Source organism: Otolemur garnettii, unplaced genomic scaffold (assembly GCF_000181295.1).
Source record: "Otolemur garnettii isolate 467f Iridium unplaced genomic scaffold, OtoGar3 scaffold00015, whole genome shotgun sequence".
Taxonomy (NCBI): Eukaryota; Metazoa; Chordata; class Mammalia; order Primates; family Galagidae; genus Otolemur; species Otolemur garnettii.
In genome coordinates, this window is record NW_003852410.1 from 2,287,909 (window position 1) to 2,312,118 (window position 24,210).

Sequence of the window (24,210 nt, forward strand, 5' to 3'; positions counted from 1 at the left end):
AGAAGGGAAGAATAAAAATGGCCAAAATATGTCACAAAGCCAGAAAAGAGTTAAGGAGGGGGAAATAGACTCCATCTATTCATGGTAGGGGCTGCAAAGTAACAGTACAAATGGCACAGAGGAAGAATTGGAGGATTGTGGACATTTTTTCCCCCAGTCTATTAAATTGAATTCTCTGGCCAGTGTTAATCACATTCTCCCCACATGCAAATATACTTACTCCCATTCCAGCACCCCCCAAAGTTCTCAAAATATAACAACCAGTTTGAACTCATATTTGGATCTCATGTTCTCTATAAGGTTCCAATGAGACTTCTCAAACATGGTTCCTCTTCACTTGCGGACCCATGAACCAAGAAGATAAGTTGTCTGATCCATACATACCTAAAATGATGAGTAAGGTAGTGAGTCAGGTAAATGCTAACTATAGTGGACATTCTTTGAAAGGGGGAAGAATGGGAAGGCAATGGCACTCACTTATCCATGGCAATACAGAAGTTCAGCTGAGCTTATGGTAACAGTTCTTCCTACTTAAAATTAGGAAACATTCCTTGACTGGATCTAGGTTCTGCTTCCTGAGAATGGCTTCCTAGTCTATTTTTTTCCGCTGGCTTTTGGGTCCACCTTCTGGGACTCCCATGAATGGCTGCATTTGCAGCTAGATAGCTTTCTCAACCTGATTTCTGTCTGTAGAACGTTGGGAAACAGAGGCCCTTTTACAATTTAAATAGCCTTATATCTCAGTTCAAATCTTAATCTGGGCTGGCAGCACTTTTGCATGTTTAGCGCCATTAAAAACTGTGTGAGTTCCCTATAAATCTGATTTGAGTCCAATCTATTTGACCAGAGTCACACCCACAATTGTTTTAGAGACATCATCCTCTCTTTAGATTTATTCACAGCTACTTTGGGTTTGTTGCACAGCTATAAAATGATATCTGTAGAATTTCTAGAGTTTTTTTGTTTGTTTGTTTTGTTTAGAAGAAAGGGTCTACTTAGAGGCAATAACTTAGTCTTAATAAAAGGTCATCCAGTCACATCTGCTTGTCTGTAGTGAAAATTACACAAAGCTTCCCCTGGCTTGAAAACCTGCGGCCTAGACAATGATAGTTCCTCTGCTCATTATAAGGAGTTATGGGGTCTGAAGCAGGCTCCTCCTATGGACAGTCAGTGTAAGTATAGTCTACAAAGTATACCAACAGAGGTACCAGGAAGATACTGCCTCAAACTCAAAAATCTTTTTATTTCTTTTGTGCATTAAGTTCCTTTAATAGAGACTGATTTTTTGGGTTAAGCAATAACCCATCCCAGGGAATCTACAAAGCATGGCCCGTGTCATGGATAAAGTATGTTAATTACCTTACCCTTAGTCAGTGCTCAGCACACAGTTTCCTCCTTGGTCCATTCATACTTTCCCTAAGGGTCCTCTCTTACACCATTGGAGGGAGCACTGGAAAGCTACATCCCCTCTGTGTAAGTGAGCTTGTCAGTTGGTTCCTTGAACAAGTATGTATGGAGACCTATTCTGCTAGGCACTGTTCCAGGCACTGGGACTACAGCCCTGAGTAAAGTGCATGGTTTTATAGAGTTTACAACCAAGTGGGGAGCAGATAGATGGAAAATAAGTAAACAGCCCATAAAATAATTACGACTGTGGTAACACTGAGATGGAACCAAGGTGAGTGGGCGGAGACTGGGCAGCTGGGAGCCCTGGGTGATGAGAGCTGGAAGGGGGAGGCAGCACAGAGACTGGAGAGGCACGAGCAGGGGAGGCTGAGGACACAGGCATCCCGGTCCTCCTCCACAATTCTGCCTGATGACTACAGGGAAGACACTTTAGTTCAAATAAACAAATAAATCTAGAGAAATATGATCTGTCATAGCAAACTCAACACAATTAATCATGATTCCCTCAAGGATTGGAGCAAAGGGCTTGGGTGTAAGAAGCCCTTCGTATTAATGCCTGCACAGCCCCAACTTCCAGAAGCCCTCTGTTCTAACAGCCACATCACCTCAACCTTGAACAAGTCCCCTCCCCTCTCTGGGCCCCTGGTTCCTGGAGTCTAAACTGAGAGGGTGGGCCTCAGTGCTGTCTGACTGCCCTCGGCTTCACAAAGTGACCAGCACCCTGCCCAAGAGTCTCAGCACCTCTCCAGCAATGCTGCTGCCGGTTCCTGCTCGGGCTCTAGCTGTCAGACTGCTCCCTTCTCTGCCCAGCTGTGCAGTTTCCCTGCCTCACTTCACTGGGCCACCTCTTGGGGCCATCTTTTCTTTAAGTGTTTAGTCATAGTCCAGGCATCTGGCAAACCACAGTGCCCTTGGTGTAGTGACCCTAGCCCGGGTGCTGTTACAGAAAGTTAGCGATCACTCTTGGTTCAGCCAGATTCACTTAGGGAGTGTTGCCTTATTCTGTGCATTGAAAACATCCTCTGTGCAAGAGTAACAGGAAGTAATGACAACACATATTACAAGAAAAGCCATATTTATTTAGCACCTACTGTGTTGCAGTGTGGCAGGCATTTAATCCCTACATCGGTTCTGCACGGTGGTCGTCACCACCACCTTGTCACAGACTAGGGAACTGAAGCTCAGAGAGGTTAAGCCAGCCAGGGATGTGGTTGTGATCCAGTCCCTGAGCCCCTGACTCCAGAAGTCCAGTCTTGTTACCATTATGCTGGTTTGAAATTCTTCTTTACCAGCAACAAGGAAGAGCAGTAGGAGGGCTGGGGAGCTGTGGCGTCTGCCTCTCCCTAAAATTCTCCTGGTCGGGATCTTCTCCCTTTGCTCCATCAGCAAAGCAGTGTTTCTATTTTGATGTGACTTGCTCAGCTCATCTAGTAAGATGCTCCTGGGAGAGCACGCTTGGCAGCTGGTCTGTCGTGAAGCTGATGTCTGATGTCTTCTTCCATTTCCCTAAAGGCATCACGTAAAGTAGAGGCCCCATTCTTTCCATTTCTGCTCAGAAGTCGGTGGAAGAATTCATTTTCCTGTCTGGGTTACCTTCAAAAAAAAGAAGGGGGCGGTGCCTATGGCTCAAAGGAGTAGGGCACCAGCCCCTAATACAGGAGATGGTGGGTTCAAACCCAGCTCTGGCCAAAAACTGCAAAAAAAAAAAAAAAGAAGAAGGAAAGGAAAGGAAGGGAAGAAAAGAGAAGGGGAGGGGAGGAAAAGGAAGGGAGAAAAGGAAAGAAGAGGAGAGGGAAGGAGAGGAGAGGAGGGGAGAGAAGAGAAGAAGCTATTGCCATCCTGACTTGGGCTTGACATGCAGACCCAGCTGGGCACAGATGGCACCATGGCCCTGGGAGGCAGGAGGCAGGAACTAGTGTTGCAGGGGTGACTGCCTCAGGTTCTTTAGAAATAAACATCCCAAAGTAGGGATATTCAGCCAGAGCTGTAGGCCTTGTCTTGCACGATGCAGAATTCACGCAGCAACCCTATTTTGTTCGCCTCTGTGTCTGGTGATGTGCATATGTCATGGGAACGGATCTCTGAGAACTCTGGCTCTTCCAGCTGACATGGCTTGGACATCGGGATAGTTCAGTGACACAAAATCACATTAGAGGGGGTTGGGCAGAATAAAATGTCTTCCAGTCCCTGACTCTTCCCATCTCTCCACTGTCATCCCAGTGTCAGCTCTGTCCCAGGCTGGCTCTGCTGTTGGTCAGGGCACAGCTACAGCAGAGAAACACTCTGCTTTTCAAGACTTCCTTTTAAGAAATTCCTAGGAAACTTCTCCTTGGGTTTCGTAGCCTCCTCCTCACAGCTGATCAGGAACCACAGTCTTCCCTGAGTCACTCATGAGTGCTGTTGAGGGGGCCAAGAACTGAACAAACTTGGGCTTCTGTGATGATAGAACAAAATGATTTCTGGGGACAGCCAGCAGTGGTCATGTTCAATGCTTTGCTGGTCTCATTACAGAGACTCTCCAAATTCCTGAACTTAGACCTCTTTGGACCTGCAGATGAACTTATTCATTAACCTGTGACTCTTGGGTAGGCCATGGCTTATTCTGAAATTCAGGTGCAAGATGTGAGGGTCAGTTCTCCATGGTCCAGGCAAGTGGAGAGGAAGTGGAGTAGGAGTGGCGAGCTGGGGCTTGGGACACAATCCAGGAGAGCAGTACAGGCACTCAGACATACTTGGTTCAAAACAGAAGCTTTAGTTCATCTGGATTAGAATCGTGCCTGGAGGGAGGGGCAGGCAGGCCCTTCAATCACAGCAAGGTGAGGGACTTTATCACAATATGGTGACAAAGAATCTAAGCCAGTGGTTTTCAACCCTCCTAATGTTGCGATGTATTTTCATTGTTACAGAGGGGTCGTGACCCACAGGTTGAGAACCGCTGATCTAAGCTATGTTAATTCTCCTGGGTCAGACCAGGCAGTGGATGATGACATTTATTCATTGCCTTTTAAACCATTATTTATTCAGCCCCTTACATGATAAGCCCTAAAGATATAAATAAAAGCGTTCTTGTCTTCAGAGAGTCACAGTGTAGTGTGTTGGGGAGACATAAAATAACAGAAATTTATTCTTTTATACTTGGTCAAAATCAAGATGTCAGAGCTCCCTGCAGAGGCTATAGGGCAGAATCCATTCCTGGCCTCTTCCCACTTCTGGTGGTGGCTGGAATTCCTTGGCTTGTGGTACATCCCTCCAGCATCTGCCCCATAGTCACAGTGCCCCTCTCCTCTGTCTGTGCCACAGGTCCCCCAACTCCCTCTGGTGAAAATGCGTATGATGGCATTTAGGGTCCATCTGGATGACCCAGGATGATCTCCCAACAGAAGCTCCTTAATCACCTTTATAAAGATCTTTTTGCCCTTTAAAGTAACATTTTCATGTTTAGGGATTAAAACATTAGATATCTTCTGGGCCTCATATTTAGCCTATCACCAGGGGTGAGGGGAAAAAGGACCCTCAACGTGAGTTAATAAGGAGGTAGCTTAAGGAAGCAGATGGGGCTAGGAAAAGCACTAGAGCACAAGTGGCTCAAAGGAGTAGGGCACCAGCCCCATATACTGGAGGTGGTGGGTTTAAACCCAGCTCTGTCCAAAAACTACAAAAAAAAAAAAAAAAAAAAAAGAAGGAAAGGAAAGGAAGGGCACCCAGAGTGGGCACCTGCAGATGGTTCTTATAGATTGATGTTCACAGCACAGGGGAAGGTGCTGAGGTGGGAGAAGGGACTGGAGGAGGCAAGTGGGGGCCAAGGCATGGAGGGGGTAGGGCATGGACTCTGGCTACAGCTCACTGAGAGTCACCACAGGTGTGTGAACACAGGAGAGCAGATTCCAGGAGGACCATGGTGGAGGTGAGGGGACCATGTAGGAGGTTAGGAGGTGCTGGATGGAAGATGGACAAAGCAGGTGAACCAGAAGTGAGCAGATCGGACTGGAAGGAGGGTGAGAGGAGGGGACAGTCAAAACGAGGTCCCCATCACCTGGCATCCCTGGGAGGGAAGAGTGGCCTCTGGGATATATCAATTTGAGCTGGTCTTGAGGGACACCATGTGCGTGGGAGCCTGAGGAATATAAGGGCCTGGAAACGCATATTGGAACCTGGACTCACGATGTGAATTTGGGGTTCCTGCACATGTAGGTGGCAGAGGATGCTGTGGGGGGTGAGGGGCAGACAGAGAGAGAAGCCTGTGCATGAGAGATAGGAATAATTCAGCTGTGGAAATGGGTGCTGTCTCAGGATTTAGGGCTCAGTATGCCTTGATTGGCTGAGATCTTTTCAGCTTAAAGAGAGTGGGTAAAGAATGGTGCTAACACCAAAGACTAAGCTCTCTAATGGTGACATTAGGGACTTTGTAGAGGAAGATGCGAGGTGAGGAGCCTCCCAAATCATGCACGTGGGCCATCACCCTCTCTGTCTGTTGGCCCTGCCCAGATGCTGGTCAGTGGCAGCCTCTGATACCCGAGCGCTTCTTTGGGACACAGGGAGGCCCCAGGCAGCACCAGGAAGCTCTTGCTGATTAATGAAACATTATGTAGTGACAGCAGGGCTGGAGTAGCAAGTGGGGATGTGGGCAAAGAGAAAGTCACCCATGCTTCCCACGCGTCCCTTCACTGTTGACCCCCTGAAGGAAGACTCTCCCCAGAGTCTTTCCTGGTTCAGCTCTTCCTTCTCCTCCTCAGAGAAACGTGCTGGAATTCTGAGGCTTGGACTGCTGGAGCCAACACCCAGGTGAACCCCTGAGATCTGAGTTGCTGACACTGATGATCTGGCAGCCTCGATCCCCATCAGAGCCCACCGCTGCTTTCTTTAGGGCCTGATCTCTGGTACTGAGATGGCGGTCATGACTGTCAGCAATGACATACTGCTTAGGAGACTTGGGGAGTCCTTCACACATTCACCATTTGCCCCATCTACAAACCCATCAGATGAGCATGAACAGTCCCACTGATAGCTCAGTAATCAGAATCAGGTTCAGGGATTTGTCTAATGCCCAGGTCCAGAACCCAGGTCCCCTGGACTCCTAACCCAGTGCTCTTCCCCTATGCCAGCTGCGCCTGGACAGCTTGTTGGAGACTCCAGGACTGTGCCACAGGCTGCTGAGAACTGCTGGGCACTTTCATAAGGGGGGAAAAGCCTCCCAGAAAGAGGAGGAGTGTCCACAAATTCAATTTTGCTCTGGACTCAATTTGAGCCATCTGATAGAATGGAATGCTTGGATGCAGCTGAGGACACATTTCTTGACCTTAAGAATTACGTTCTTAAGCTTTCAGTGTTAAAAAAGGAAAATCAAGTAATGCGTACAACAGACATCACTTTATTACTGAGGTCTGCCCTGTCATCCCTCCCTAAGTCTCCAATCTTCCATTTCTGAGTCTCCCCTAAGACCTGGCCATCCCCCGCCTGGATCCTGAGCCCCTGCCCCATACATTCTCCCCTTGGCCCCACCCAAAGACTGAAGCTCACTCACCTCGCCTCCCTGCCCAGCCTCACTGCAGCCCGGCTCTGTCCCTGCCCCATTCTTGAACCTTATCCTAGCCTGGACCCTGACTGCATCCTGTACCCAGATACTCATCCTTACCCCAGGTCAGAACCTTCTCCCCCTCATCCCATACCCAAACCCACCATCACCCCTCACACCGTCAGTTCACCCCTTACCCAGACCTGTATGCCAACCATCCCCGACAATGCCTCTTCCTGTCATTCTTGAGCCTTGTGGCTTGGGGGAAGGGGCCTCCCGCACATGTTGCCAGGAAATTTGTTAAACACTCAATTCATAATGGTTTCTTCTGGAGGCTAACCAAATAAGTGGGGCTGTTCCTTTGCCCATGGATTCAAATTGGCTGCCTCAAAACAACGCTGTCCACAAATGATGCCCAGGGGGAGAAGATGCTGCCTGGAAGATTTCCCCTGGGGTCCCGCTGTGCCCAGAGCAGGGGGAGAGAGCTCAATTTTGTAGTCAGTAAGGCGAGCAGCCGTGTGAGGGCTACAAATGGCGCCTGAGACAGCACAGTCATTACTTTATGTAATGACATGGTGTTGGAGCCACCTCTGACACAGGAAAAGCAGCCACAAACCATCCATCTTTTTGAGCAAATGAGAAAGGTTCATTTTTCAGATCTGGTGCTCAATTCATTAGAACTCAATATTTTCTATCATTCCAATTGCTCACTGGGTTGTATTCTCCGTGCCTTTCTGAGTGATTGACTTTCCAAAGCACTTTGGCTCCCTGGGAAGTGAAAGGGTCTGGAAATGTCAGGTGTGCTCTAATTACCCCCGACTGCACCGTCAGTAGGCCGAGCGCCTCTCCTCTCAACCCGCCTGCAGTAACTCTAGCTGTCTGTCTCTGCAAAAACGTCAGCTTGACTAGCGATAGCTCCCACAATGGATGGGGGGTGGGGTGGGAGAATAGTCATATTTTTTAAGAAATGAGTTTTGTTTTTATTTTTGGCATTAGCCCCCAAGTTGAGATTTTTAATTTGCAGAAACTCCCCAGAAATTTCAGCCAGTGTTGTAGTTAGCCCAAAGACTGACTTAGGGTGGCACATTAAACCCCCCTCCTGCTTTTAAAGTGCTATACACCTTCCAAAGGCATTATCCTAGCCACCCCTGACAAATTCTGCGTGGAAGGCATTTTTATCTACTCTTTACAGAGGAGGAAATGGAGGGGGTTAAGTGACTTGTCCAGATGCTGGAGCTTTCTCATCTCCTGAGCTCACCTGCACTACTGCCAGCCTGGCATTGGCTGCAGGGAGGGCGGCGAAGGACCAGGACGGCCTGGGTTACACGTCGGGTATGACTGCCCTGGGAGAGGCAGGAGGGGTAGCAGCCGGGATACTCTATGGAAGACAGGCACGATGGCCGACATAGACATTCAGTTCCCTTTGCTGTTACCAATACCTAGAGGCTTCGTGTGATGTCAACTGGATATCCAGATTTTCCACTCATTTGTTTTTCATCTGGGTTACTGTTAATATTTGGTCATCTGCAACAGAGAGAGTCCTATGTTTGATATCCACTATTTTATTTAATTCTGGAAATAACACTTTGAGATGTGGTTCTTATTTTCCCATCTGCCTGAGATCTCACAACTCCGGGTTTGAACAAAGATCTGGATGACTCTTACATATTACTATAAAACCTCTTCTCTGTATTTCAGGTAAAAAAAATGGAATTCCAGGCTGAGTGCTCTCTCCCTCCCTCTCTCTCTCTTTTCTATCTATCTCTTTTTTTTCTGTGTCATTAGGTAACTTAACAGAATTCAGTGCATGTTTACTGAGGAGACACTTTTTCACATCTGAGGAACAGTAACTTCCTTCCTCTCACAGATTAGAATCCATTCACAAATGAGTGAGTTAGGCAAGCTTTTCTGGAAAGAGCCTTCTAGAGCTCATGTGCTGTGACTCTGTGATACTGACACTTTGGAGTAACAACTCGATAAGGCCCAAACCTGTCAGACGTGGACCTGGGCTTTCACAACGTCAAAGGTAATCTCTCCCAGACTTCCGAGAGCTTCCTGGAATTCATCACCTGTGAGAGGTTGGCTCCTGTAGGCACTATTTTGATACAACTATTTGATTTAAGCCATAACACCAACAATTTGAGCTCTGCTACTATGTACCATTACCATCTTAAAAATGGGGAAACTGAGGCTCGGTGATTTTAACCCCGGGCACAAGGTTGTAGAACACGGAGCACGAGGCAAAGCCGGGACTCGGTATAAGAAGAATCGGTGCGACAGTGACTGCTGCCTGCCGTGCACCACAGGGCTGGCTCAGGCCCTGGGAGAGGCTGGCTTAGACCCAGACTGCGTCAAGAACTGTAGCCCAGGCCTTTGTAAACACTATCCATCTGTCTCCCCACAGACCATCTGACATTTGTCGCACTAGATCTTTTTCACCCTCCTGTGACCTTGTCTGTGAGTCAGTCCTCAGCATTTGTTAAGACAGACTAGCATGAAATGGAGCCATCCAGGTGATCTTTTGGAACCTTTGGGATGCCTGTTCCATGACACAAGGATACTCAGTCTCCCTGAAACCTGCCTGTCTTGGGCCAGGAAATGAGGAGAACCTTTGGGAGATAAATGTCCTTACCACTTGGATGATGTCACTTGTGTTTCCTGAATCTTTACAGCCTCTTACTCCTGACAGGTGGTCATTATCCCTCACGCTGGGCTACATCACTCTCCCTGCAAGAAATGAGGTTGAGCCCTTTGTCAGATCATAACATGTGAATACCTTTTCCCATTCTGAAGGGTGTCTATTTGCTTTGTTTATTGTGTCTCAGTTGGGCAGAAGCTTTTTAGCTTGACCAGGTTCCATTTATTTATTTTTGTTGTTGTTGCAGTTACCAATGGGTTCTTCTTCATAGAATCCTTCCTCAGGCGGACACCTTTAAGGGTTTTTTCCACACTTTCTTCTAGAGTTTTTATTGTTTTCTGTCCTAGATTTACATCTTTTGCCTGGCATGCATTAACTTTTGTTTAAGTGGTGAGAGGTGCGGGTCCAGTTTCAGCCTTTTACATGTGGCTAAGCAGTTTCTCCAGCACCATTTATTAAAAGGGGTTTCTTTCCCCCAGTGTATGTTTTGTTTAGTTTATTGAATATCAGATGGCAATATCTACAAAGAACTCCAGAAATCAGCAAGGAAAGAGCAAACGACCCAAACAAACATTGGGCAAGAGACATGAACAGAACCTTCTCCCAAGAAGGCAGCTGAATGGCCAACAAGCACATGAAAAACTAGTAGGTGAACAGCTACAGGCCCACACAAGAGAAAAACACAGTTAAATTCGAGAGAGCTGGGTAAGCTCTCACCTAATGGGTACAGTGTATAGATGGGTATATGGCACACCTCCTGGCTGAGGGACTCAACCACCCCTTGGACTTTATTTGACAAATTCAAGCAATGTAACCTGATCATATGTACCCTTATAGTAATCTAAAATTAAAAAAAAAAAAAAAGAAATGAGGTTGAGACAAGCTTCTTCATTTGCATAGCTAAAGAACTTCCAGATAATATCTTTGTCTTGAAAAAACAAAACCATCTGGTAGAGCAAACTAAGAGTTGATTTGTCAAATAGTTATTGAAAAAAATAGAGTTATTGGAATGTATCAGACTATTAGATGATAATGAATCTCTGGTCATTTGGACTAAGAGGGATTTGATTTCTGTTTGCGGCTCTGAGCATGTAGACATGACATCATTCTCATACCTTCTGTACCCAGAGGCACAGCAAGAGGCCCACCAGCTGAGGAAGTGAGGATACTGGGACTCAGCCTCACACAGAAGAGAACGGAAAAACGGGTGCCATTCTTCCCGCTAACCTCTTCCCTTCTTCCTATTACCTTCCAACTTTGGCCTGATTTCCCCAGGTAAGTCTTTGCTGTGGACCAAAAAGCAGTTGTAATCACGGTCGGGCACATCAGGGCTCAGACACTCATTGGCACAAGGAACATGGCAATTTCAAAGTGAAATCAGACCATCTCTGAAAGTTCCCAGGCAGTCCCCGTTGAAACTGCGCAAGAAATCTTCCTTCTCATCCTGCTTTCATTATACGTGAAATGGTTCTCCATCAAGGAGCTATATTCACAAGAAGCAGAGCACTAAGACTTTTAAAACATCATTATGTTTCCAAGGGATTTAGTTTCTACTGTGGTAAGAACATTACTTTGAAAAACATGTTCTAACAAGAGCCCATAGTATTTTAAAGACATTCTAGCTTTTGTGGGTCAGCTTGGGCATCTCATGGACATTCGGGATGATACTTCCTGTGGAAAATGGCTTTTGCATTCAACCAGTCATTTTACAAATGATCCTTTGGAACATAGCTTATTCACTGTTGTACTTAGAAAAATATAATTATCTTACTTTCTTAGATGAGGAAATTAAGAAATCAAATTTAAAGTATTTTAGCTCTTGTGCCAATGCAGTGGCAGCTACTTTTGTTTTATTTTATTTTATTTCCTTTTAACTCTGTTAGAGACAAGGTCTTGCTCTGTTGTCCAGGGTAGAGTGCAGTGTGGTGGCAAGATTGTAGCTCATTGCAGCTTTGAACTCATGGGCTCAAATGATCCTCCCACCTCAGCCTCCAGAGTAGCTAGGCCTATAGGTGTGCACCATTATGCCCAGCTAACTTTTTTATTAATTTTTTTTTTTTTTTGGCCAGGGCTGGGCTTGAACCCGCCACCTCCAGCATATGGGGCCAGCGCCCTACCCTTTTGAGCCACAGGTGCTGCCCTAAAAAATTTTTTTTTAGTGATAAGGTCTTGCTATGTTGTCTAGGCTAGTCTTGAACTTCTGACCTCATGTGGTTCTCCCACCTCAGTCTCCCAAGTGCTGGAATTATATCTTTTTCCTTCTTTCTGTGGACATAAACACAGGGAGATGCCACTTGCCCATCCTGCTGTGAGTCCTGTCTCCAAGTTCCAGTTCATCACCCCACAGGACTCCCTGAGAAGACCAGGAGTTGGAGATGCGGGGCCAGGCCCACATACTGTTTTTAAGGTGAGATAGAACTTACAGACAGGAAAGTGTACATGTCTGAAATGTACAGCTCAATGAAGTCTTACAAATTTATATCCCTGTGCAACTCCAGCTACGTCAAGATGCAGATCAATGCAGCTCCCCAGCAGGCTCCCTTCTTAAGCCCCTGCTGGTCAGTATTTTCTTCCCCAAAGGTGGACATTGTTCTGACCTCTTTACCATAGATTAGGTTTCAGCCACTCCCTTAGACATTTTCCTACATTGAGATGCAATTAAAAAACAACAAATTGTATGGATCTTAACTGTTAATTTCAATGTGTATGTGACAATATACACTACCCAGACCAAATTATATAACTTCCCCCCACCATAGAAAGTTCCCACAATTTCTCTTCCTTTTCCGAGACACCACTTTCTGATTTCTATCCCTGCACAATGGTTGTGCTTGTTCTTGGATTTCATGTAAGTAGGATCATGTACCGTATTCTCTTTAGGGTCTGGTTTCATTCATTTGACATAATTTTTGTTTTATAGACTCACCCAGAGTGTTGCATGCACACATATCAGTAGTTAATTCTTTTTGTCCCATTAAGAAAAGTTTTATGATCTCCATTTCTTACAGAAGATAATGCCACAATAATAAAAATTTCGAATACTAATATTTGATCCCCATTGTTTAAAAGAAGCCCCAATACACACACATACCACAGAGACAGGAAAAGATTAACACTGTGTATAAAAGGGAGTTACTAGCTGACTCTAGACACTGAGAAATTGTGGATGATGGCTTCCCTCCTTTTTATTTTCTAAATATTTCAAAGTTTATAAGTTAATCAGTATATTTGTTTCATTTTTTATTATGGTGAAATATGCATAACAAAGTTCACCACTTTAAACATCTAAAATTTTTGTGGTCTTAAGGACATTCTCAGTGCTGTGCCACCATCACCACTCACATTTCAAGAATTTTATCATCCCAAATAGAAACTCTGCACCCATTAGACAATTACTCCCCGTTCCTTCTTCCCCTACTCCCTAATAACGCCTATTCTATTTTCTGTCTCTGTAATTTGCTTATTTTAATTAGCTCATGTAAGGGTAATCATATGACATTTGTCCTTTTGTGTCTGGCTTACTTAGGATGTTTTCAAAGTTCAACCTGTTGTAGATACGTCAGAAATGCATTTGTTTTTTAAGGCTACACGATATTCTGTCAAAGCTATATATCCTATTTTGTTCATCCTTTCATCTGTTGATGGACGTAGTTGTTTTCCCCTTTTTGGTATTCTGAATAAGTTATTTACCTTTTACTGATGACTAATATTTTGTTGTATGAATGCATCAAACCTTGTTCGTTCTCTGGAGGGCAGGTTACTGTGAACATTCGTCTGGGAGTCTTTTTGTATCTGTTTTCATTAGTCTTGGGTAAATACCTTGGAGAATTTCAAGATGATAATAAGGTAGATGTTTAGCTTAATTAGAAACTTCTAAACAGTCCTCTCATGTGGTTGTACCATGTAGCCTTCCCCAGTTGTATGGGAGTTCCAGCTATTTCTCATGATAGCATCTAATGTTATCTCTCTTTTTTTTTTTGATATTATTACAATCTGTATCAGCCTTAAGAATGTACACATAAATGAAATTTATGAGGATCATACTTTTCAAAAACTTCTAGAATATTTAACCTCTCCCAATTACACACACACAATAAAAACACAAAGATCAATGGATAAAACTTAACAGTTTTAGCTCATAACCCTTGACTCCCTGGGATTGGTTTGGTGTCCCATGAAGTGAAAGTGCTAATTCAACAGGCAGACACCTAAACGCCATGACATCGCTGCTTGGAACTAATGTTTTAACTGGCCTTTATGCATCACCCACCCTTTGCCCCATGTAAAAATATTCAGACCAGCAGAGAGGTAGAAACCCTTAATTCTGGATTCCCGGCATTAGGAAGTATAGTGTTGAATGTTAAGATAAGAAAGACGGTTCTGGTATATATAGCCTTACGCTCAGGTGCTTACAGATGCTGGGAGAAGCAGACATTTCAAAAATCAATTTGAAATGCAGTGTGGCGAGAGTGAAGGTGATTTCTGTGTGTGGGGAGAGCTCTGAGAGTGAAGGAGGAAGGGGTAGGGAGAGTCCTGTTGTGAGATGATAAGGAGCTTCTCAGGCATTCAAGACAACACATGCAAAGCAGAAGCAGATATCCTGCTTTGCCGTGTCCAGTTCTTGTCAGAAACAGAAAAATTAGGGGTGGCCGAGGACGTATTGTGATGTATTTTGTTCCCCAGTCAAACACAAACGTGAGTTATATATTTGAACTTAGATTTGTCATACTGAATTTTCTAATTTTTTAAATTAAATCATAGCTGTGTGCATTAATGCAATTATGGGGATATGATCTGTCTTTATTTTATCGTTCCAGTGAGTGTGAAGTTGTATCTTACTGTGGTTTTGTGTTTTGCTTCTTTGATAATGAATGACAGAAAGAGTCATTAATTAAAGAGAGTTTTGCTGACTCCGTTTCTTATTTGTGCTTATTGTGTATTTCTTCACTGATAAAATGATGGTACAAGACATTTGCTCATTTAAAAAGTTGGATTGTTCATCTTTTGTTTATTTGCTTCATTGTGTATCACAGATACAGTTTTTTCCATCAGCTATACATATATGCTGTGAATACGTTCCCCCCTGTCTGTGGCTTGTCTATTCATTTTCTTAATGGCATCTTTTACAAAGCAGAAAATTTTTATTCAGATGGAGCCCAATTTAATCTTTTTGTGTCTTGCGGCTTTTTATGTCCTGTCCAAGAAATCTTGGCTACTTCAAGGTTGTGAAGAGACTCTGTTTCCTCCAGCAGTTTGATGGCTCTGGGTTTTCGAATTAATATTTTGAACCTGAAATGTGATCTTATTTTTCAAAATATTGATTTCAAAGAGTGCCAAATATATGACAAACTGGAAAGGCTTTTACAGAAAAAACATCTGTCTTTACCATTAAAATTTTACTATATTTAATTTAGTTTTTGTGTAAGAAATAAGAGAGTATTTGAAGGTCCTTTTTTCCATATGAGTATCTAGTTGTTTGCTTAAAAGACTTACTTTTCCCACTGGACATACTTTTCCCCTTGGCCAAAAATCAATGAGTCATATATGTGTAGGGTCTGTTTCTGGACTTGCTATTCTGTTCTACTGATTTATTTGCCCGTCCTTATCCCAACAGTGCACTGTCTTGATTACTGCAGTTTTTTTTTTTTTTTTTTTTGAGACGGAGCCTCAAGCTATCCCCCTGGGTAGAGTGCCATGGCATCATGCTCACAGCAACCTCCAACTCCTGGGCTCAAGCGAGTCTCCTGCCTCAGCCTCCCAAGTAGCTGGGACTACAGGCACCCACCATAGCGCCTGGCCATTTTTTTTGGTTGCAGCCATCATTGTTGTTTGGTGGGCCTGGGCTGGGGATTCGAACCTGCCACCTTAGGTGTATGTGGCTGGCGCCTTAGCCGCTTGAGCCACAGGCGCCAAGCCGATTACTGCAGTTTTATAGTGAGTCTTAAAAGCAGGTGGCCAAAAGTCTTCCAATTTTGTTCTTCATTTTCAAACTTGTTTTGGCCATTTCAAGTCATTTTCATGTCTGTACAAATTTTAGAATTAGTTTGTCTACTTCTTGAAAAGACAGTGGTTATATTTAATACAGATTATAAATCTATAGATTAATTTAGAGAAGATGGACTTCTGACATTGAATCTTTCAGTTTATGAACACAGCCTATTTCTCCATTGACTTAGGAATGCTTTCATTTTGTAAATTAATTTTATAATTTTCACTTTATCGATATCACATACTTTTCATAATATTTATTATTGGGCATTTGATTTTGGCTACTGTTTTGACACTGTTGTAAATGATACTTGTTTTTGGAATTCCATTTTTCCATTTTTGTTTGTTACTAGTACATTGAAATGCTATTTATTTAGGTATATTGGCTCCATATTCTGAAACCTTGCTAAATTCACTTATTCTATTAACTGTCTAATAGATTCCGTGGGGTTTTAAAAATAGTTTTATTGAGATATAATTCCTATACTATTCAATTCACCCATTTAGAGTGTAAAGTCTTATTATATTCCTAAAGCTGTGTGACCATCACCACAATCCAATTTTAGAACATTTTCATCAACCCCCCCCAAAGAAAAACCATACCCGTTAGCAGTTATTCCTCATCTTCCTCCCATTCCTACCTCAGAGCCCTAAACAACACTCACAGAAAATCTCCCCAATTATCTATCTGTATTTTCCACCAGAGTGGCATATTTGCTATAATTGGTGACCCTACATTGACACATAATTGTCATCTGAAAACTACTGGCGGCAAGGTTCACCCTTGGTGTTGTACATTTTACAGGTTTAGATAAATGAATAATGACACTATCCACTGTTATCGTATCAAAGTAGTTTTGCATCTAAGTTTCTTCTATGTCTTTTAATAGCTTAATAGTTTATTTCCTTTAAGTGCTAAATGATATTTCATTATCTGGAAATTTATTTATCCATTCACATACTGAAGAACATCTTGGTTGCTTCTTCAAGTTTTGGCAATTATGAATAAGGTGCTGTAAACGTCCTTGTACAGGTTTTTGTATAGACATATTTTCAATTTCTTGGGAGTGCAGTTGCTGGATTATAAAGAAAGAGTAAGATTAATTTTCAACCGAACAGCTGAACTGCCTTCCAAAGTGGTTACATTGTTTTACAGTCCACCAGCAGTGAATGAGAGTTCCTGTTCCTCCATATCCTCAGGAGCATTTGGCGGTGTCGGTGTTTTGGATTTGGGTTATTATGATAGGCGTGCTGTGGCACATCATTGTTGCTTTAATTTGCATTTCCCTGATGGCATATGATGTTGAACAATTTTTTCATATGCCTATCGGATGTCTGTATATCTTCCTTAGGGAAGTATCTTTTAAGTTGTTTTATTATTGTTGACCTTTAAGAGTTCTTTGTGTATTTTGGATAGCAGTGCTTTATCAGATCGGTCTTCTGTAAATATTTATTCCAATCTATGTCTTATCTTTTTATTCTGTTGACAGTGCCTTTTGCAAAGCAAAAATCTTATGATGTCTAACTTATCAGTTGTTTCTTTCATGAATTGTATACCTTTGGTGTCATTTCCAAACCCCAGGTCGTCTAGATTATATCTCATGTCATCATTTAGAGTTTTATAGCTTTACATTTTACATTTTGGTTTGTGATTCATTTTGAGTTAATTTGGATGTAAAGTCTGTGTCTAGATCCATTTTTTTTGTTTTGTTTTGTTTTGTTTTTTTGCACGTGGCTGTCCAGTTGAACAGAACTACAGTTTCTTCCTTCTCTTGCCTTTGCCCTTTTGTCAAAGATCAGTTGAAAATATTTATGTGGTTCTATTTCTGGCCTTTCTATTTTGTTCTATTGATATATTTGTCTATTCTTTTGCAACCCCATGCAGTCTTGATGACTGTAGCTTTATAATAAGTTTTGAAGTTAGGTAATTATCAGTTCTCTAAATTTGCTCTTTTGGGTTTATTTCCTAAAGCCAGAATGGATATTGAATTGTGTCATATATTAAGATGAGTATTGATATTTGGGGCTGGGTAACTCTTCCATGTAAGGGGGCTGTCCCACGCATTATAGGATGTTTGCCTTCATGCCTGACCTCTGTCACTAGCTGCTAGTAGCAATGACCCAGTTGTGACAACCAAAAATACCCTGACATTGCTAAATGGCTCTAATGGGCCAAATGACTTCTGGTTGAGAATCACAGATTTAGTATATTACTGTGGTGTTTTATACAATATATCTCCCAATGATTTGATAGTCTTCCCTTCATTAGTTGGAGCTTAATTGCTTTCTCCTTGACTGTGGACTGTGCTTAGTGACTACTTCTAATTAATAGAATATGGTGACGCTTCCAAGACTAGATGATAAAAGGCACATGATATCCTTCTTGCTCTCTCTCTGTAGGACCACTCACTTTCAGGGAAGCCAGACAGCACATTTGTGAATACACTCAAGTGGTCCTAAGGAGATACCCATGTGATGGAGAATGGAAGCCTGCTGCCTTAACTGGCACTAACTCATCAGTCAGTGAGCCATTCTGGAAGCAGATCTACCAAGCACAGTCAAGCATAGATAAGTCGTTAGGCAGCCTCTGACAACTTCTTGACTACAACCTCATGGGAGATGGTAGATCAGAACCATCCAGCTAAGCTATTCCTAAATCCTACCCTACAGAAACTGTGTGACATATTAAATGTTTATTGTTTCGAGCCACTAAAATTTTGGGGTATTGTGCTATGTGGCAATAGGTAATGAAGATACTTATTGATTTTCAAATGTTAAACCAACCTTGCATTTTTTGGGAAAAAACCCCACTTAGTCATCATGGGAATTTTATTCCTTTTATACAATATGTGTTAGATATGTTTGAATTTAAGACTCTCATATTGGTATTTATTTTCATTTTGCCTCATTTATTCTGCTTTCCTCTATTTCTTTTTTCCTGCCTTCTTTCAAGTGAATTATGTTTGTATGTGTCATATTCTATTTTACCTTCTATGTCAAGTTTTTAGCCATACCTTTTTACATTATTTTAAATGGCTATCCTAGAGATTACAACATTTAAGTTAGTACAGGTTACTTTCAAACAATAATGTGGAAAATTACAACTTTGTGCTTATCATGTCTTATGTTTTACTTTCATTTATGGCTCAAACCTCCTAGTAAATTGTGCTTATCTTTGCTTTAAAAGTGATAACCTTTCTGTCTGGGCACAGTGGTTCATGTAATCCTCGCACTCTGGGAAGCTGGGGTGGGAGGATCACTTGAGGCCAGGAGTTTGCGACAAGCCTCAAGAGTGAGACAAGACTCCATCTCTACAAAAAGTAGAAGAATTAGCTGGGCATGGTGGCAGCACATCCCTGTAGTCCTAGGTACTTGGGAGGCTGAGGGAGGAGCATCGTTTGAGTCCAGGAGTTCGAGGTTGCAGTAAACTATGGTGGGGCCAACGCATTCCAGCCTGGGCAACAGAGTGAGACTCTGTCTCAAAAAAAAAAAAAAAAAAAAAAGATAAGATTTTAAAGAAAACAATATGTAATAAAAAAAAAATCTTTTATACCTTTCTAGTGCTTTTCTCTTCTTTCTGCAGATCTGGTTCTATCCTGTGTCATGTCCTTTCTGTGTAAAGCCCTGCCTCTGGCATTTATGGTGTATATGTCTGCTGGAAAAAACGTCTCTCAGCTCTTGACTGACGAGAAGTCTTCTTTCGGCCTTGCTATTTGAAGGGTATTTCCACTGTTTATGGGATTCCAGGTCAACAGCTTTTCCACTTGTTTTTCTCTTGTTTAAACATATCATTCCGTTGTCTTCCGGTCTCCGTTGTTTCTGGTAAGAAGTCAGCCATCATTTGAATGATTGTTCCCCTGCATGTAACGTGCCTTCCTGCTCTTTCTTTCTTTTCTTTATTTTTTTAAGAGACAGGGTCTCCCTCTGCTATCCGGGCTGGAATGCACTAGCAGGATCATAGCTCACTGCAGCCTTGAATTTCTAGGCTCAAGTGATCTACTTTTCTTGGTCTGCCAAAATGCTAGGACTACAGGTGTGAGCCACCACGTCGGGCCTCTGCTTATTTTTAAGCTCTGCTTTTTATTTTTGGTTTTCAGCAATTTGACTGTGATGTGCCTACATGTAGTTTATTTGGGTTTGTCCGGATTGCATTTTAATCAGCTTCTTGGCTCTGAGGGGTTGATGACTTTATCAGTTTTGAAAAGTTCATGGCCGTTATCTCTTCGGATCTTTCTTCTGCTCTATCCTTTCTCTCTTTTCCTTTTGGGCTCCAATTATATGTATTTGAGACATGCTGTGTTCTCCTTCAGATACCACATGCTTTATTCTGTCTTTTCTTGTCACTCCTTTTCTCTTGGTGTTTCAGTTTTGATGCTTTTTATGATCCATCTTCAAGTTCCCTGATAAATACACGTGCCATGTACATTGTTAAGTTCAACTAATGAATTCTTTATTTCTAACTTTGTAGTTTTTATTTCTAGTATATACATTTGATTCTTTTTGGTTTTTTGCTTTCCTCCAAGTCTCTACTTAAAATTTCCCATTTATTCACCCGTGCTACCCATTTTTCCACTACATCTTTCAGCATCTTTATTATAGCTATTTGAACATCCCTGTTTGATAATTTCAACATTTGCGCCATCTTTAGTTCTGCTTCTATTGACCTTTTCCTTTCTTGAAGATAAGTCACATTTTCTGCTTTTTATTATCTTTGATTGTAAGAAAAACATTGTATGTTAAAGAACATACATATAAAAACAAATACTATTTCTGTTAGGCTGGTAGGGTGGGGATTACTTAATTGGATTTGAAATTGAGTAGGGTTTGGGCTTTGTTGTGGCTTTCTCTTGATTCAGTTCACTATTGGCTTCAAATTATTTGAGGAAAGATCAGTCGTTTTCCTTCAGCATAGATTGAAGCATTGGCCATGTGATCGAATTCAATCTTTAGCCTTAGTCCCTCTCTAGAAGTCTGGCTGGCCCCAAGTTCCAACTTTCTAATCATATAGTTGGTCTTTTTGGTGATCCCCTGCATCTTGAAGCTATCTAGGGGCCCACCATGAGTCAACTCTTAGCATAACACAAACAACTCTATCATTCAGGAAATTCTAGGAGTTTTTGAAACTATGTGCCAGGAATTCAGATCAAAGCCCAGCTATATTCTCCATGACACTACAGGTTTTCTCCTGCCCAGCCCTGCCCTTCTGAGGTAAACTTGCACTTGGAGAGAGGTCCCAGCCCCAAGTCATAGATCTCTCTCAGCTCTCCTTCTCTGATACTAGTCCCTGTTTGGGGTGTGCTGCCTGCCCTTCATACTTACTTAAGACTCACAGGCGATGAGTGAGTGCAAACTCATTCTGCAGGTAGGGCTCTTCAGGATTTTAATTAGTTATGCTAGTCCAAGCACCACTATTAAAAGTTCAGTTGCTTTCTAAGTACTAATTTCCATGGAGATTATTCTTCTTTTATAGTTCCACCAATTGTGGAGGAACTGGGTGTTTTTTCTGTCCTGTGAAGAGTTCGCTTTCTTGGTTTAGTTCATTGGCATTTCTTTATAGCCATGCTCTCTGATGACTTTTTACAAACTATTTTAGCTTATATATTTATATGCACAAGATCAGTATATATATGTGTGTATATATTTGATATATATGTATATAACATATTTTTTTAGCTTGGAGAGGATTATTAGCAATGGTCCTTTTGTAATTTTCCACATCTAAACTCAGCCTATTCACTTTTGCAAGGAATAAGCTAGAAGCAGTTAGAGGATTTCTTTTGTGTATGTGTGTAAATTGCATTTATTTCAACTTCATTTTATTCTCTTCAGTTCTTCCCTATTCACACCACTCATCATCTCTCAGCAACAGCAAATATCAGTCATGCGTCAGTCACTCAATGCTCTACTTCCATCTCCTAACACTCCTGCACACATATACGGTGGCCAGGGCAGAAGCTGCGAATCAATCTGCTAGAAAGTGTTTTCCTGCTGAGTCTGAATGAGTCCTCCCTATCCTTGACACAGTATACTGGGCAATCAATTAGATTTGGTCCACAGGATTAAATTCTTTAGTCATCCTGGTTTAACCTCACAGACGCTTTTTCTCCAGTTGAACACTTGGGGTCTACTTTGAGAAAAGATCTGTTGCATGGGGCATCCACAGGTTATAGGTTACTTTCATAACCAGACATTTCAAAAGGGATCAGAGGATACAGAGTTCAAAACCAAACATGAATTGGAAGACATTGGGGTGAAATGACCTGAGAGGAGTTTGTGTTAGTGTCATGAAATGCACATTGAGAGATGGGCAATGTGAGTTCATCTCACCTGCAAAGTTGGTGGGTGGGAATGGGAGCAGTAAGATACGAGGTTGGACTAACAAGTTCATGAACTCATTCTGGGAAAAATGCTACGTCAGTGCTGAATATCACTACCATCACCTTCAAGTACTGCCTTTGGGAAGCTATGCACTGATGCCAGTGCCTAGTCCACCTTTCAAAGCAATTTTGAAACTCTTTTTCTAGAATGGCCATTAGTGCTGTCATCAAATGAGGTCTGACAATTAAGTTCACAAACTCATCATAGAAAAATTGCTTTGGAGTGTGGACTAGGCACTGGCATTGGTGTATAGCTTCCCAAGGGGAGTCCTTTGAAGGTGGCCATGGTGATGTTCAGCCGTAAAGTAGCAGAACTTTTTCTAGGATGAGTTCATCAACTTAAATTGTCTGACCTTGTATACAGTCTATGTCCTTATCTCTAGTTTCTTTCTGATGCTGCATCAAATAATATAGAAAGCTGTAATACAATAACATTGCTAATCTATGCTTCACTCCTTCAAATTCTATCTTCCCACCACCATTTAAAGAGCAGCAGGGCCTTTCCATATGTAGTTCCTTATGAAAAAAAGAGAGGAAAATTCTTATAAATCTATCTAGCACAGAGAACAGTCTTGAACTAAGTTTTTGTAAAAGAAAAGAGATTTAATTTTTTTTTAAGTTCTAAAAGCTTCAAGAACTGAAAGGACTCAGAGGACAGTATTATTCTTTAAGTCTGTGAAGTTTCCTAAAAGAAATAAGAGCTTGATCAACTGGCCAGAAAGGAAATACCAGAGGGGAGGTGATCAGGATTTAACTCAATATCCCATTTTCAAGCCAAACCCCAGCATGAGGAAGAAAGTCTGAGAAACATCCTCCAGATAGAGTTAGCTGATCAACCCACCTACATCAGGGGCCACCTGCTTTCCTTAGTAACCAATTAAATGTTGATCTCATCCAAATCATCCCCACAGAAACACCCAGAATAATTATTGATCAAATATCTAGAGAACCTTTGGCACAGTGAAGTTGACATATTAAATTAGCAACCTCAGAGCTCCTCTCTTCTCTATCCCTGGTCTCACCACATGGACTTGGGCATCTCCCAGCACAGCAGCTGGATTCTTAGAGGAAGTTTTCCAATCTTGACAAAATAGAACCCACAGACCTCTTAAAGCCCTGTCTTGCAAGTCATATAATGTCACTTCTGCTGCATTTGTTAATCAAAGTAAGTCAGAGGGCCAGCCTGGATTCAAGGGGAGGAGAAATAGGCTCCATGTCTCTGTGGGAAGGGTAGAATAGAGCCTGTGACTTCCTCTCATCCCCTACAAACTTCAAGGCTTCGTGCATGCTATCTCTCCTCTTTTCCTGGTTCAGTCCACGTCATCCTTTGGGTCTCCACTTCTTCCTTCCTCCAGGGAGGCATTTATTGAACTTCTACCCATTGCCTAGTGCCAGTGAAGTCACCTAGTTCTTTGTCCTCAAGTTCTCTGTGCTTTCTATCTCAGCTGTAGTCAACTATTCATGTAGACTAGAGACAGGCTTACTGGCTGGGTCTGGTCTCACCATGTGTAGTGGTGCTGCTGGTTGGGGTGGGCAGGATGGAAAGAGCATCATATTTAAAGGCAGAAAGCTTAGATTTAGTGGCTGATTCTCTCGTCTGTTAGCCACATGACTTTGAACAAGTCATATGTTTTCTGGGCTTGATTTTCCTCATCTATACAGCCAGAAGAGTAATAAAAGACCCCTTTTTTACAAAGTTGCTAGGAGGATCAATTGCCAAGGCTGCCCACCAACCCTGGAATGGATTGACAAAATGTGGTATATTTACACCATGGAATACTATTCAGCCATTAAGAAGGATGGAGACTTTCCATCTTAACCAATCCAGGTTAAGACTTTCCATCTTAACCTGGATTGAATTGAAACACAATCTACTTAGTAAAGTATCACAAAAATGAAGAGGCAAGTATCCAATGTACTCAATACTAATATGAAGCCAGCAGACTATCTAATACATGCCCACATTAGAGAAAATCTCAATTCAATTCAACTTCGGGCGAAGGGGACAGTGGAAGGGGGGAGAGGAGAGAAGGGAGGGGAATTTGTGAGCTCCTATTTCATGGGCATAATGTAGGGGTGTATGGCACACAACTTGGGTGCAAGACACAACTACAAGAGGGACTTTACCTAACAAATTTGCCCAACAAACCAGGCACACATTGTAACCTGGTTGTTTGTACCTTCACATTAACCTGAAACAACAACAACAACAACAACAACAACAACAACAAAAAACAGGTGTGAAAGCCTACTGTAGGTGTTGATATGCTGTATATAAGTGCAGCGAG